Raw genomic sequence first — 12,935 nt, forward strand, 5'->3', positions numbered from 1 at the left:
CTTGTGAAAAGCGTTCTCAGAAATTTGAATTTCCCCATCATTTCCTAGAGTTCAGTGCTGCCAAAGAAGCAAACAAAAACCCTCTTTGCGCTTGTGTTCCTCGAACATTATCATTCCCCTCCTGACCGCCTACAACATCATATCCAGCGGATTATATGCTAGTGAGTCTGATATCTGGCCAAGCTGGATTTCTGCTTCAGAAGTTTGCCTTTTATTCACCAATGCCTTAACCTCCTTCTTTTGGAAGTGGTTCTGTTCAGTCATCTGTTTGGGATATTTTCTCTGATATATTCAGGTCTTTTCTCCTGGGTGTCTGTTTTCAATGAAAAAACAGTTAAATTCTTGGACTGATGTTTTGGCCAAGAAGAACTTAAAGAATGTTTGAGCTCTCTTTGGTCCTCAGATTCTATGATTCTATAACTTTTTAACTCGTGTACTTTTACTGCTTCTTTCCAAATAGTCTTGATTAAACGTAGATAGCACCATTGGTAGATTTTGCATCACAAGGCTAGATTATCTGGTTTTGGATTTTGGCCCTGCTTCTTCTTAGTGGCATGCTGCAGGCTGAATTGTTTAACTTCAGGTTTCTTATTTGTAGAATGGGAATAATAAAATTATCTATTTCTCAAGGTTGTTGTGAGAAACAACCTTGTATGTATACGTATATACATTGCACATTATGAGTTAATAAACATAAGACGCCTAGAAGGTGCCTGACACATTATAAGCATGTAACAACTGTTAGGACTGTGTTATTACCCTTGACTCAGTGGATGTTAGATTAGTCACAATATCAAATACCACCTGTCACAGAGCTGATGTCTAGATAAAGGATAGTGCAATGTCATGGTGAGAAAGGAAAGACACTTTATACAACTGTGAATAAGAAATCAGATACATCTCACAATATATCAAACAAAGGCTACGATCTAAGAAAATTGGGGAGAAACATTTAAACTTAAAAGAAACGAAGACAAAAATAATGCATGGAAAAGTCATTATTTATGGTACTGATAGGTACCATAAAAAAACCATAAAAACTTACTAGTTTTTCTAATAATTTCATCACTAAATCTTGAGTAAAAAGATATAGGCTTAAATAATTATTTGGATGATAAGAAGTCACTTCTCCACTCCATGGTGACCATATATTCTCTTGGGCAAATCATTCTGCTTAGTAGTTCCTTCTGATAAGATAAATACAACATTTTAGAATCAAATCAGCAATTTTGCCCCTTGGAGGCCTGAAAACTCACAGAAAGGAGTCATACATAGCTACCTGTGTCTATTTTTAACTTACTCTCCCCTGGCATGGGATCTCTGGTCACATGGGGCCTAGTGTCTTCAGTCTTTTCTTTTTTTTTAATTAAAGTATAGTTGAGGTACAATATTATGTTAGTTTCAAGTGTACAACATAGTGATCTGACAATCAAATACATTGCAAAATGATCACCACAACACATCCAGTAACCACCTGTCACTATACAAAATTATTACAGTATTATTGACTATATTCCTTATGCTGTATATTACATTCTTATGAGTTATTTATTTTATAATTGGAAGCTTGTATCTCTTAATCCCCTTCACCTATTTCACCCAACCACCCACCCCTCTCCCCTCTGGAAACCACCAGTTTGCTTTCTATATCTATAAGTCTGTTTCTGTTTTGTTTTGTTTATTTGGTTGTTTTGTCTTTCAGATTCCACATATAAGTGTGACCATATGGTATTGGTCTTTCTCTGTCGGACCTGTTTCACTTTGCATAATATCCTCCAGATCTATCGATGTTGTTGCAAATGGCACAATTTTGTTCTTTTTTATGTCCGAATAATATTCTAGTGTGTGTGTGTGTGTGTGTGTGTGTGTGTGTGTGTGTGTATCACCACTTCTTTATCCACTTATCTATCAATGGACATCATTTAGGTTGCTTCCATATCTTTGTTATTGTAAATAATGCTGCAGTGAACAAAGGGGTGCATATATCTTTTGGAATTAGTGTTTTTGTTTTCTTTGGCTAAATACCCAGTAGTGAAATTGTGGGATTGTATGGTAGTTCTAATGTAAAAATCTTTGAGGAATCTCCATACTGTTTTCCATAGATGCTGCACCAATTTACATTTCCACCAACAGTGCACAAGGGTTCCCTTTTCTCTACATCCTCCCCAACACTTGTTACTTGTCCTTTTGATAACAGCCATTCTGACAAGGGTAAGGTGATATCTCATTGTGGCTGTGATTTGCATTTGCCTGATGATTAGTGATGTTGAGCATCTTTTCATGTGTCTGTTAACCATCTATCTGTATGTCTTCTTTGGAGAAATGTCTATCTAGGTCCTCTGCGCATTTTTTAATCAGATTGTTTGTTTTTTTGATATTGAGTTGTGTGATTTGTTTATACAATTTGGATATTCACCCCTTATCAGATACAGCTGGTATCCTCAGTCTTGAAAGCTGATCTCCTTCTACGGTGGGGTGAGTGAGGGAGGAGGGCTCTGAGAGTCTGTAGCTGCCTCAAACAGATTCATTTGAGTGCTAAAACTTGTTCTCTGATGGGCCAGTCATTATGAGAATAATCCATGGACTCCGATTCATAAATTATATAAATTCAGTCAAATATATATAATCAAGCATATAATATAAAAATATATAATAAAAAATATATAAATCAAGGCTGTCAGTCTGGGTACAGTCTAGGCTAATCCCACAACTGATTTAGATGTCTGAACTAAGCTGAGCTGCCCAGTCTTACCCTAAGCCTGAGCTAGTAAAATCTTTTCCCTGTGATCGGGACTATAAGACTAATAGCATTTGGGGCAATCTCTCCAATTATTTCAATATAAGTCTTCCTTGTTTGATCTAAAGACCCCTAATTTGCTTGAAGGGTGAATTAGTCCATATCTATTTGCAATTAAAAGGCGACTTGAATTATTGCTTATACAAATTATTTGTATAAAGCACATAGTTTCCCTGCTTTGATCTGTGTCTCTTTCTTCAGTTAATAACAAGAGGGTGACCATGAATGTCTAATTCTTGGCTGGGTCAGAGGTCCTGAAATCTTTTGCAATACCAAATTTTGAAAGCTTCTATATTGGGAATGGGAAGATGTTTTCTTCCCCAACCTCTTGTGGGAATATAACCAGTATTAATATTTTAACTAAACATTGTATTTTAGGCTTGCATTGAAGTCTAAACATCATGGGAGTAGATGTTCTTCTTGCTATGTTTAGAAACTACACTACTTGGTATGTCAGGCTGTAAGGAGAGCAGAGATGTCTAAATACGGTGGCCCAAACAGTCCAGATGTATCAGAGTAATTGGGTGGAGAAGCACAAAGTTACCCAGGGCCTCGGGTTCTTTCCGTCTTCTTGCTGTGCTCACTGCCAGGGTATTGTTCTCACTGGCATGGTTAAAGGTGAGAGATACTCTCTCCGGGAAACCACGTGTCAAGGTAGAACTCTATTTCTGTAGAAGGGAAGAGCTTCTTTGGAGGAAATTGAACACCAAAACATATATATAAATATATTTTTCCCCTGTATTGAAAACTGGAATTTAATAAAGACTTCCATTATTTCAGAAGTATAGGCTGACTTTGATAGTACAACAACGGAGATGTCCTAGCTGATACACTAACAGGATGAAAATTTGGCTATGTGAGGAACTCTTTGTACCAACTGATAACCAAACTGCTTGCTTGGGGTAGAGAAAAGGAGGAAAAATGAGTGTTGAGTACAGGTGCGAGAAAGGCAGTGAGGGAGAAAAGAAGAGGTTGGGGAGACATTGCTTTCCCCCAGCTGGCCTGAGGGACTGCCGTTAAGACCCAACTGAAATCAGGGTTAGGGGTCAAAGAAGCTATTTCAATGAATAACTAAAGTGACAGTGATAAGAATGATGAAGTTGAAAATAACAATGTCTACACCATTTGTTGAGTGCTTACCAACTTCTAGCAGTATGCTAAGCACCTGATATATTAAGGCAGTATTTCATTTACTTCTCCCAACAATCTTATGAAGAAGAAATTATCATTTCCACTACAATAGAGAAGGAAAAAATAGAAATTCAGGTTCAGAAAGGTTTCATATCTTGCTGAAGGTCAAAGAGATAGCAAGTGGCAGGGACAAGTTTGGAATCCAGATGTGATTTTAGAGCCAAATTCTAGAGCCCTGGATTGTAGTGCTCTGACTCACCAATAACAATGTGCAGCTCAAAAGCTGGGGGAGAGTTTATTCTCATGTCTTTTAACACCCTTCCTTCCCCTACCCCCACCCTTCCTCTCACTCCGTCAACCAGTCCCCCCACCCAAAAAAAGAGACTACCGTGCAGCAGCCTGGGAGCACGTCTACAGAAGACAGTAGTACACAGGGAGGGCTATGCTCAGAGGGGGGCCCAGAGCAGGGAACCAGTGAGCAACGGGCCTTAGGGAAAGGGCCAGGGGCAAAGAACATCAAGTGACTTGTTTCTGAGCATACATAGGCTCTCTCCCTGGGGCTTTGCGGAAATAGAGAAGATCTTAAGAGGGAACTCAAGTTCCTAAGTGATTGGGATGTTTCAGTTGATGTGATCTCATTGGGCTTCCTATGCTGATGAGGCTCAGAACCACCCAGCTACACTGGTAATTGCCACAGACTGTGCATTCCCTGAACCTCACCCAAGTGCTTCTAGGTCTGCAAAATGGAGGAGTTGCATGAGATGATCCCTAAAATTTCTTTTAGCTTTAAGAAGCTATGAACTCATAATTTTGTTTCAGCTGGAACCCAAGTTGGGAGAGGAGGAGCAAATTCATTTATACTGATTGATTGTGATTCTATGAAGAAGCAGCCAAGGCCCATGTGAGGGGAGGAAAGAACAAATGGAAAGCGACGTGGCTCAGGACTAAGCAACCGTCTAGAAATGTCACAGTTTTGAAACACTACATGACTCAATGTGTTGCTTCTATTTTTTTATCTAGAAAATCCTAACATAACCAAGGAAACCATGATTGTAACCCTTCTTCCTGGGGCCACTTGCCCTGGCCTGGAGTCTCATATTTCTATAATTGGCTCAGGCTCCTGGGTCTCCAACCTCTGGAAGATGAATATGAAATAAATCTAACAGGAAGCTATTATTCTCTCTCATCAATGACGAGCATCATGAGAGTCCTTCTAGATGTTAAATAGATAAAGGAGTTATTTATATGATCATCTTTCTATTGTCCATCTGTCTATCCTTCTATCCATTTATTCAACAGCCATTCACACAGCACTTACCATGTGTCAAGCACTATGCTGGATACCGGGGAAAGTGGGTCCAGAAAAATGACACACTTTCTGCTCTTGGGAATCTAAAACAATACATCAGTGGCTGATAGAGAGCTGGTTTCAGCCAATGCGCTAACTGCTATGACTGAGCAGTGAATTCAGTTGAGTGCATCGCAGAACAGAAGCACTTTATAAAACCAGCAGCACTAGTAAAGGAATTCAGAGAAGGACTAGCCTGATCTGGGTCTCGAAGTATGAATATGAATTACCTGGAGGAATAAGAGGAAAGGTATTCCTAAGAGCAGACGCATGGGAAGACATAAGAAGGGTTTGCGTGGCACATTCAGGGAATAGCAAGCAGTTTTGCATGACTCAAGCACAAACGATACTAATAAGGAAGAAGAAAAAGATGGGACCATTTTGTGGAGAGGCTAGTGTAATACGTTGACTGGCCAAGATGTTTGATTTTATCCTGAGGATAATAGAGAATTGCTAAATCAGTTTAGATGGGAGAGTGACTTATTCTTCAAGAGAATTGTGAAAATAAGGTATACGTAAATTGACAGTCCATTTGTGACTCTCAATGGCACTGGTGATTTCTGGATGCATTTCACAGCATCGTCCTGTGCAGCGCCCCTCATTCCTCAGTTCTCATTGTCACAGGTATCACCCAGGGGCATTTTAATACCCTAATGATCCTGCTCTACCTCAGTTCAATTAATTCAAAATTTCTAGGGCTGGGACCCTGACATCAAGGATATTTTAAAGTTCCCAGGTGATATCAAAGCACAGCCAAAGTTGAGAACTGCTGTGCTCGTGGTGTTTCAGAAAGCTGGCAGGACTGCGTGAATTCAGTCTGTCATAGACCCTGATGAGTCGCAGCTGACCTTTGCCATCCATTAAGGTATACACTGGATCCTGTTCCTATCAGGTTTCATTCAGTATTTTGGAAGAAGGACCTCCCAAGGAATTGCATGGGAGTTCTCTCTCTCAATCTGATTGTAAGTTATTGCTGGAGGCTGCAAAATTAACTACACTTTACAATACAGTGAGACAATTACTCTGATGTCACTGCTTGCACAGATTGCTGTGGAAGGGACACTTGCATTCAGAGAGGGAGAGGGAGGTGAGGTGTGAAGGAAGAACAGTACTGAGGCAGAGTACAGGGTCCCAGGGATCAAGGACTAGTGCGTTATTCCAGGAAGACGGACCAGAATGTGTAAGGCAAGGGGGCATGAAAAAACGTGGCAAAGACCCAGGGTTGTCATGGCACTTTGTTCATACCACCTGTAATACACGCCTCACAGTGTTCTGTATGGTTGACATTATATGGATCCAGTCCTATTTCTATCCTATGAGAACATTTAGGATAGGTATGCCCATAACACAACATGGTCCTACCCTATAATAGCCTCTTATAAAACGAAGTGGTTTGCAGGAAAAAAAAAAATACGGAATTCAGTCAGACAGAAGGCTGAAAACAACTAGCTCACATACAATGTGGTGACTTAAAAATAAAAAAGAAGAAACATAAATATTCATGGGAATATATTCACAAGATGAATTGAAACCAGAAGTTATTCTCATGAATGTAACACCAGCCTAAGTGAGCAGTGTCCAGATGCCCTTCACCTTCTGATTTAGTACCTGATTTTCCCTGTCCACTCTTCTAAATTCAGTGACTTCCTTTTGGTCAACATCCTAATCAATATGATCATGTCTCTCAAATTTCATCCTTTACTTTGAAGTCACACTTTGACTCATAAAGAATTTCCACCCTTCCTTACAGCTGTTGAGAGGGGAGTCCTTCCTTACAAGAGGAAGTAGTCTCATGTGCTCTCCCCACTTCCTTCCTGGCTTGTTATTCCTGGGTCTGGGTCATCCAGCTGCATCCAGGAGTCCCAGGGGATACTGTGAAAATTACAGTGTAAATGGGCCTAGGTCACAACTTCTTTGGAGCTGTATCTTCTAGTTTTAATTTGTATTAAAATTAATCAGAAAGTCCAAGAACTTAACTGACATTTGTCAAAACTAACATCAGTGAAAGGTATTTATTATGAATGTGCTCATTATATATCTTTATTTCAAGGTTCTCACTGTTTTCTGTGATTTTCTCATTAGACTGTACAAAAATTATTAAGGTAGACAAGCAGGAGGCATTATTCTCATTTGGATAAATTGTGACAAAGGTGCTTTCACAGATTTGGCTTTTTCTTTTCTTTTTTTTTTTTTTTTTTTAACAAAGAGTTCCCAAAGGGCATGCAATGAAAAGAATGGACACATATATCATTTACTTTATTAGAAAAGGACACTTAGGGGTTGCATGAAAGAGCAGCTTAATATGATGTTGGTTTAGGGAGTTTTTCTAAGCAAGCTGGTTGGATTGGGTTAATATTTAGTTGGCTCTTCCATACTTCTTAAATGTGCCATGGTTACTTTAAGAAAGCTAGTCTTATCCTTATGGAGTAAATATAGTCATCCCTTGACATGTGTGGGACATTCTGTAATTTTTTTTCTGATTATTTTTGATTTGCTGTTGGTTGAATCTGAAGATGTGGAGCCCTCAGATATGGAGGGTCGTATTTAGAACTCTACAGCTGTCCTCTTGGCTTCATGTTTGAGCTTTAACATTTAGAAGATTTCAAATATAGTCCATTCCTAATTCCCATGAGGTTCATTGGGTTGATTCATCCATTTCTTTATCCTCTCCACATCCCCCATCATTTTCAGCAAGCACCTTTTAATTCCTCAGTCCTTTAAATCTTTCAGATTTAAACCACACTTGAACTCCTGTTTGAACAAAACAAACAAACAAACAAACAAACAAACATGAATGGTGTAGAATTAGTTGTAGAAATTGCCTTAAGATAAGACTGTAAACACAATTATTTAAAAAATGTCTTAGGTTTATCTTTTCCAGATATGCCAATCTCAGGGCAGAGATAGGTTAGGAAAGAGCTTTTGTGACTGCTCTTTCTCTGAGATTCAAAAAAATAAAATAAATTCGGATGCTCAACTCCAAGGCAAGCGATAAAGATCAAAGACTCATTTTATTACAATATTTTTATTTTTATTGAACAGATTCACTTTGGATCTTGGCTTGCATTTAGAATGTTTACCTTTTAATAAGTGATCTGTTTAAATGTGGATCAGAGAACAAGGGTTCCTGTTTTACAGTTCAACTTTTGACCTTGGGGGATGAATGGGCGGAGGCTAAGAGGAAAAGTCCACTGTGTTTTTGCTGAACTTTTTACCCTTAAAAAAAAAATGAGCAAGTTTAAAGCTCACACAGTGCACAAGAGGTCTCCACTGGGGATTTCTGGTATTATTAACTTCCTGACCTCAGATAATTAAAAAGAAAGAGCAGAGCCACCTCAGACTATGACTCAACTTTGAACTTTTAACCTCCCAAGTAAAGGATTTAAATTGTAAATGGTAGACTCTGGAAGCTTTCTTATTGCTATTAACTTCTTTCATCCTTGGTCATGAAGTTATAATTTAGGCCAAAAGCAGAACCTGATCTTTCCTTTTTATTTACTTAACCTCTTTTAGCAGAAAGGACTGAGAACACCATTTACCTAGAAAGGACAGGTATTCTGGTGAAAGAAGTTAAGCTTAAAGGGTCATCGAATTTTGGAACTAGAAGCAACCCTAGATGATCTGTCCAGGCTCCTCAGCTGTGAAAGACAATAGAGAACCAGGGAGGCGAGCGACTTCCTTAAGGTCAGACACAACAGGAGCACAGAAGAGCATCCCTGATTCGTTAGCTGTATTTACTTCTGGAGTAGAGGGATTCAAGCATGATTGGGGGTAAGAAATATTCTCCTAGGTTGCGTAGGGGTCTGGAGAATCTGTGGCTTTTATTTTTACGTTAAAATTCATAAAGTGGAAAGACAAATCACTGATTAGGGAGTCCAGAGGCCTGGGTCCTTCACTCTACTGGCTTGTGTAAGCCTTAGGATCTCATTTAACTTTCCCAAGTCATGATTTGCTTGGTTGTCAAATGGAATGTAGTTGGGAGGAGATAATAAGCATCTGAGACTCCTTTGTGTTATGACATTTTTTGGTTCAATGATATCCTTGCCTTAAGAATTCCTGCTACGGTTCGTGTGTAAACACTGTATAGATATACAATTCTCAGCAACAACTGGGTTTTCTTAACACAGAGGGTAGGGCTAGATGGCTGTGATTTTAAGGTAATTGGTTACATGACGCTAGGCTTGACACTGATGAGGAGGCTCTCCTTGCTTTAAGAAAAGACAAAAAAGGAAAAGGGGGACTATCATGTGATGAGACATAAGGAACAGGGAAAAGAAGAACAAAAGAACCAGGACAAAGGAAGGAGGGATGACCAGGAGAACAGGCATTAGAAAGGAGGGTAACAATGAGATGGTAGACCCCTCAGTTGGACGGGGACCCAGTCAACGCTTGTGCTACTGAGAAAACCGAGGACTACGCTGTGAATCTGTGGGAGCCACATGCTTTAACATTGAAGCCGAGATAGGCAGCTCTCACTGGCGCCTGTACAGCCCGCAGCGTGTAGCAGAGCCAGTCATCCCGGGCCCGCTCTTGCCTCCTGCTATTTGCTAACACCTTTATTGCCTCCAGTAAGTTACTCACTGCGCTCACTCCCATCTGTCAAGGAGAGCTCCCTTCCAACATTCTGTCCTTCTTTTCTTCTATTAAAGAGATCCTCCCAGCGTGACTGCAAAGCAGGGAGCGGATACTGAGCTCTGAGATGAGGCAACTTTGGAGTGGGGTGAGCAATGATTTTCTCATTTCCTGGTCCCAAGAAATGAGGGAGATGTGACTGTAGGGTCCTGCCCAAGACCCTCCTGCAGAGACAGCTGTGGGAAAAGGAGGTCATCATGGCTGGCTGGCTGGCTGGCTGGAGGCCTGTCTGCTCGGCCTGGTAGCAGAGGGCCTGGGGTCACTGCCTGGACCAAGTGTCAACAGCTGGAATGGACTCCTATCCCGTCACAGATGTTTTCCCACCCAGCTCCTCAACCACTCTCAGCTGCTTTACACTAATTTACTTCTGCTTTACAACCTCCTCTATTCCTTCTCCCTCCTACAAGGGCCAGCCAAGGCAGGTGATTACTATTTGAGCAAGAGACTGCACTAATGTGAACATGTCTCATCAAGTGATTGAAGTTACAGACCAGTGGGCTGCAAATAACCGTTCATCGGGGTTTTTGGTGGGCAAAATTACCCAATTGTTTTCTCTGCTCAGTAAGGCCCATTCATTCACTAAATTCCTCCCACGTTTTCCGGTCTTGAATACATTCCTTCCTGTATAGATGTCCCGTGTGCCGTCATGTTAACCTCAAGATCTCCTGAGGAGGGAGGTCATAGGTCACCAAGCAGAGCAGGGCTGTCATCATGAAACAAGTCATAATGCCTCACTGACACTTTCATCAACATCTAGAGAGGAAATAAATGAAGGACTGGGTTTGGTCTGCCAGCTACCTCTACTTACAATGGAAAACATCACAATGCAAATAAGAAATGTTGTACTTGTGAAATTAAAAAAAAAGAGGTTTATGCCACTATTCTCAGTGATGGGGTAAAGCAAATCACTGGTGGCTCAGTTCAGTGTGATGACGATGATTTTTTTTTTTTTTTAATTTACTTATTTTTCTTTTTGTAAAGTATCTGTGCCTTAAGGCAATGGAAGAGGAACAGAGAGTCAAGCACAACCCAGAGAACCAGTGCCAAATGAGTCAGTATGTGAATTATCTGCCCTGAGGACTCTTTTAAAGTCAGGTCCAAGAATCCCCCCTTGCAGGTAGGAGAGTCTGAGTTCTGTGAAGGGTAGCCAAGCCCCACACCCCATTGCCCCGGCCACATTCAAGGTTAATGGGAGGGCAGTGGGCACTAGATAGCCTTTGCTGCCTCTAATTACATCCCACAACCCCAACTCAGCTGACAAGCCAAGACCTTGCATCTGGAGGCAGCCAAAGGCTGATGGATTCTCTACAGCTGTCTATTGTCTCTGGCAATATGACCTCTCTTGGCATGATTATTTGAACTGACGATAAAACTTAAAAAAAAAAAAGTTTTTGTTGAACTTTTTACCCTTAAAAGAAAGAGCAAAAATGAGCAAGTTTAAAGTTCACACGGTGCACAAGTGGTCTCCCACCAGCCAAAAAGCCCCTCCTCTCTGTTTTCTTCCTGTATACATTTAGATAAACTAGATCCCCATATATTTGTCTGATATTATTCCTTTGGTTTGAGGCACCCAGCTGGCAAGCATAAGTCATCTATGGTGATTAAATTTAGTAGAGTATCCATGCAAGTGCCAGGAGCTCCAGATCCCTTAATGGAACTTTGGCAGGCAAGGCAGCAATAATTGTACAGCAGGTACAAGGCAAGGGGGAGTCTGGGAGTTTAAGGAGCTGTAATCTTCTCCCTTCTTTGCCCCAGCAGTTCAGAAAGTGCACAAGGATCTAAATTAGGTGTTATTTTAGATTACAGCTTGTCACACCTGATGCAAGTGACACCATCAGGCAGCCAGATGCCAGTTGGAAATTTGTTGATATCTAGGGATGGCAATTTTTGGCTCATTTATTCATTCAATCGGTCATTCAAATAACATGGGTCATGCCCATCAAGAAGATATGTCAGTCTCTAGACACAGGAATCTTTTGGTGATCCCTGAGATATAAAAGAGCAAGTTTGGAATTATCACTGCTCAGTGCCTGTTCATCCAGGACTGCTAGACAGAGGGCATGCCACTAGAGGAGCTCTGACATTTTATGGAGTATTGAAAACCAAATTTGATTCTCCCTGTGAAAAACCAGAGAAACTGGTCCACTTTACTCCTGAGAGGAAAATTAAGAGGTTCCCCTACAAATTTATAGTAGCCATATGGATGGGCCTTCCTTTTACCTCCCTCCTACGGCCTTGAGTTGAGGGAAGTGGAGTTGGGCTAAAACTGTACTAATTTATGTATCGAATACCTACATATGCAAAGCATCATATGGATAAAAGATTAATTAAACATGGGCAGTGCTTGACCTAAAGGGAGAAAAACCTTTTCATATGTAATTGCAGTATAATTCTGGTAAGGGCTGTATGAGAAAATGGACAGTCTGTGGTAAGTTGTTTATAAGAATCCCAGAGAGAAAATTTATTTCTTGAACATGAAAAGATAGATATAAACATATATTAAAAATAATAATATAGATTTTTTTAAAATGCAGGCAGTGCTTTATAAATTGTAGAAAGCAATTGAGACAAGAATGTTAAAGATTGAGCAAGATGGATTAAGCTAATGTAGTAAATAATTCCTTAGACTCTTGAAAATGGTACTGTTTGAAGTTTGCATTTTTTTTTGTTAAAGATTCCAGGAAACTAGAGACTTCTGGGTAATGTTTAAATCATTGGGAATTGATCTGACATTTAATGGCAAAACGTTGACTCTCTAAGGCCGTAACAAAGTCAATGGGTCAGGGCACCTCCATTACCTAACCTTAGCTGGTCTCTTTCCATGACATATCAGAGTATTGATCCAGTTGGTTATGTGGGATTGGGCATGGAGTTCTCTATCCTTATTTTAAAGTTCTTAAAAACCTGGGACTAACTACTATGTTATATTCTGCCATGATTTGCATTTTTGTGTCATCCCACAGAAGGGGTCTGCTCTGTTTCTTATTTATCCTCTTATTTTGATTTGTCTGTACTCCCTGGACAAAA

At 40.2% G+C, this 12,935-nt stretch overlaps 1 protein-coding gene across 10 annotated transcripts in view; it reads left to right on the plus strand.

Annotated features, from left to right (window-relative positions):
- The window catches only part of NRIP1 (nuclear receptor interacting protein 1), a 174,584-nt gene that overhangs the window by 56,295 nt on the left and 105,354 nt on the right, over positions 1–12,935 (plus strand). For 2 of the 10 annotated variants that reach the window (XR_014244619.1, XR_014244628.1), the window contains exon 2: positions 9,926–9,996. The exons of the other annotated variants lie outside the window; for them this stretch is intronic. The gene's annotated coding sequence lies outside the window, so the exon portion shown is untranslated. The remainder of the gene's footprint in view (positions 1–9,925; positions 9,997–12,935) is intronic. 10 annotated transcript variants of the gene reach the window in all.

This window comes from Balaenoptera borealis (genome assembly GCF_965194805.1).
Source record: "Balaenoptera borealis genome assembly, chromosome: 5".
NCBI classification, from domain to species: domain Eukaryota; kingdom Metazoa; phylum Chordata; class Mammalia; order Artiodactyla; family Balaenopteridae; genus Balaenoptera; species Balaenoptera borealis.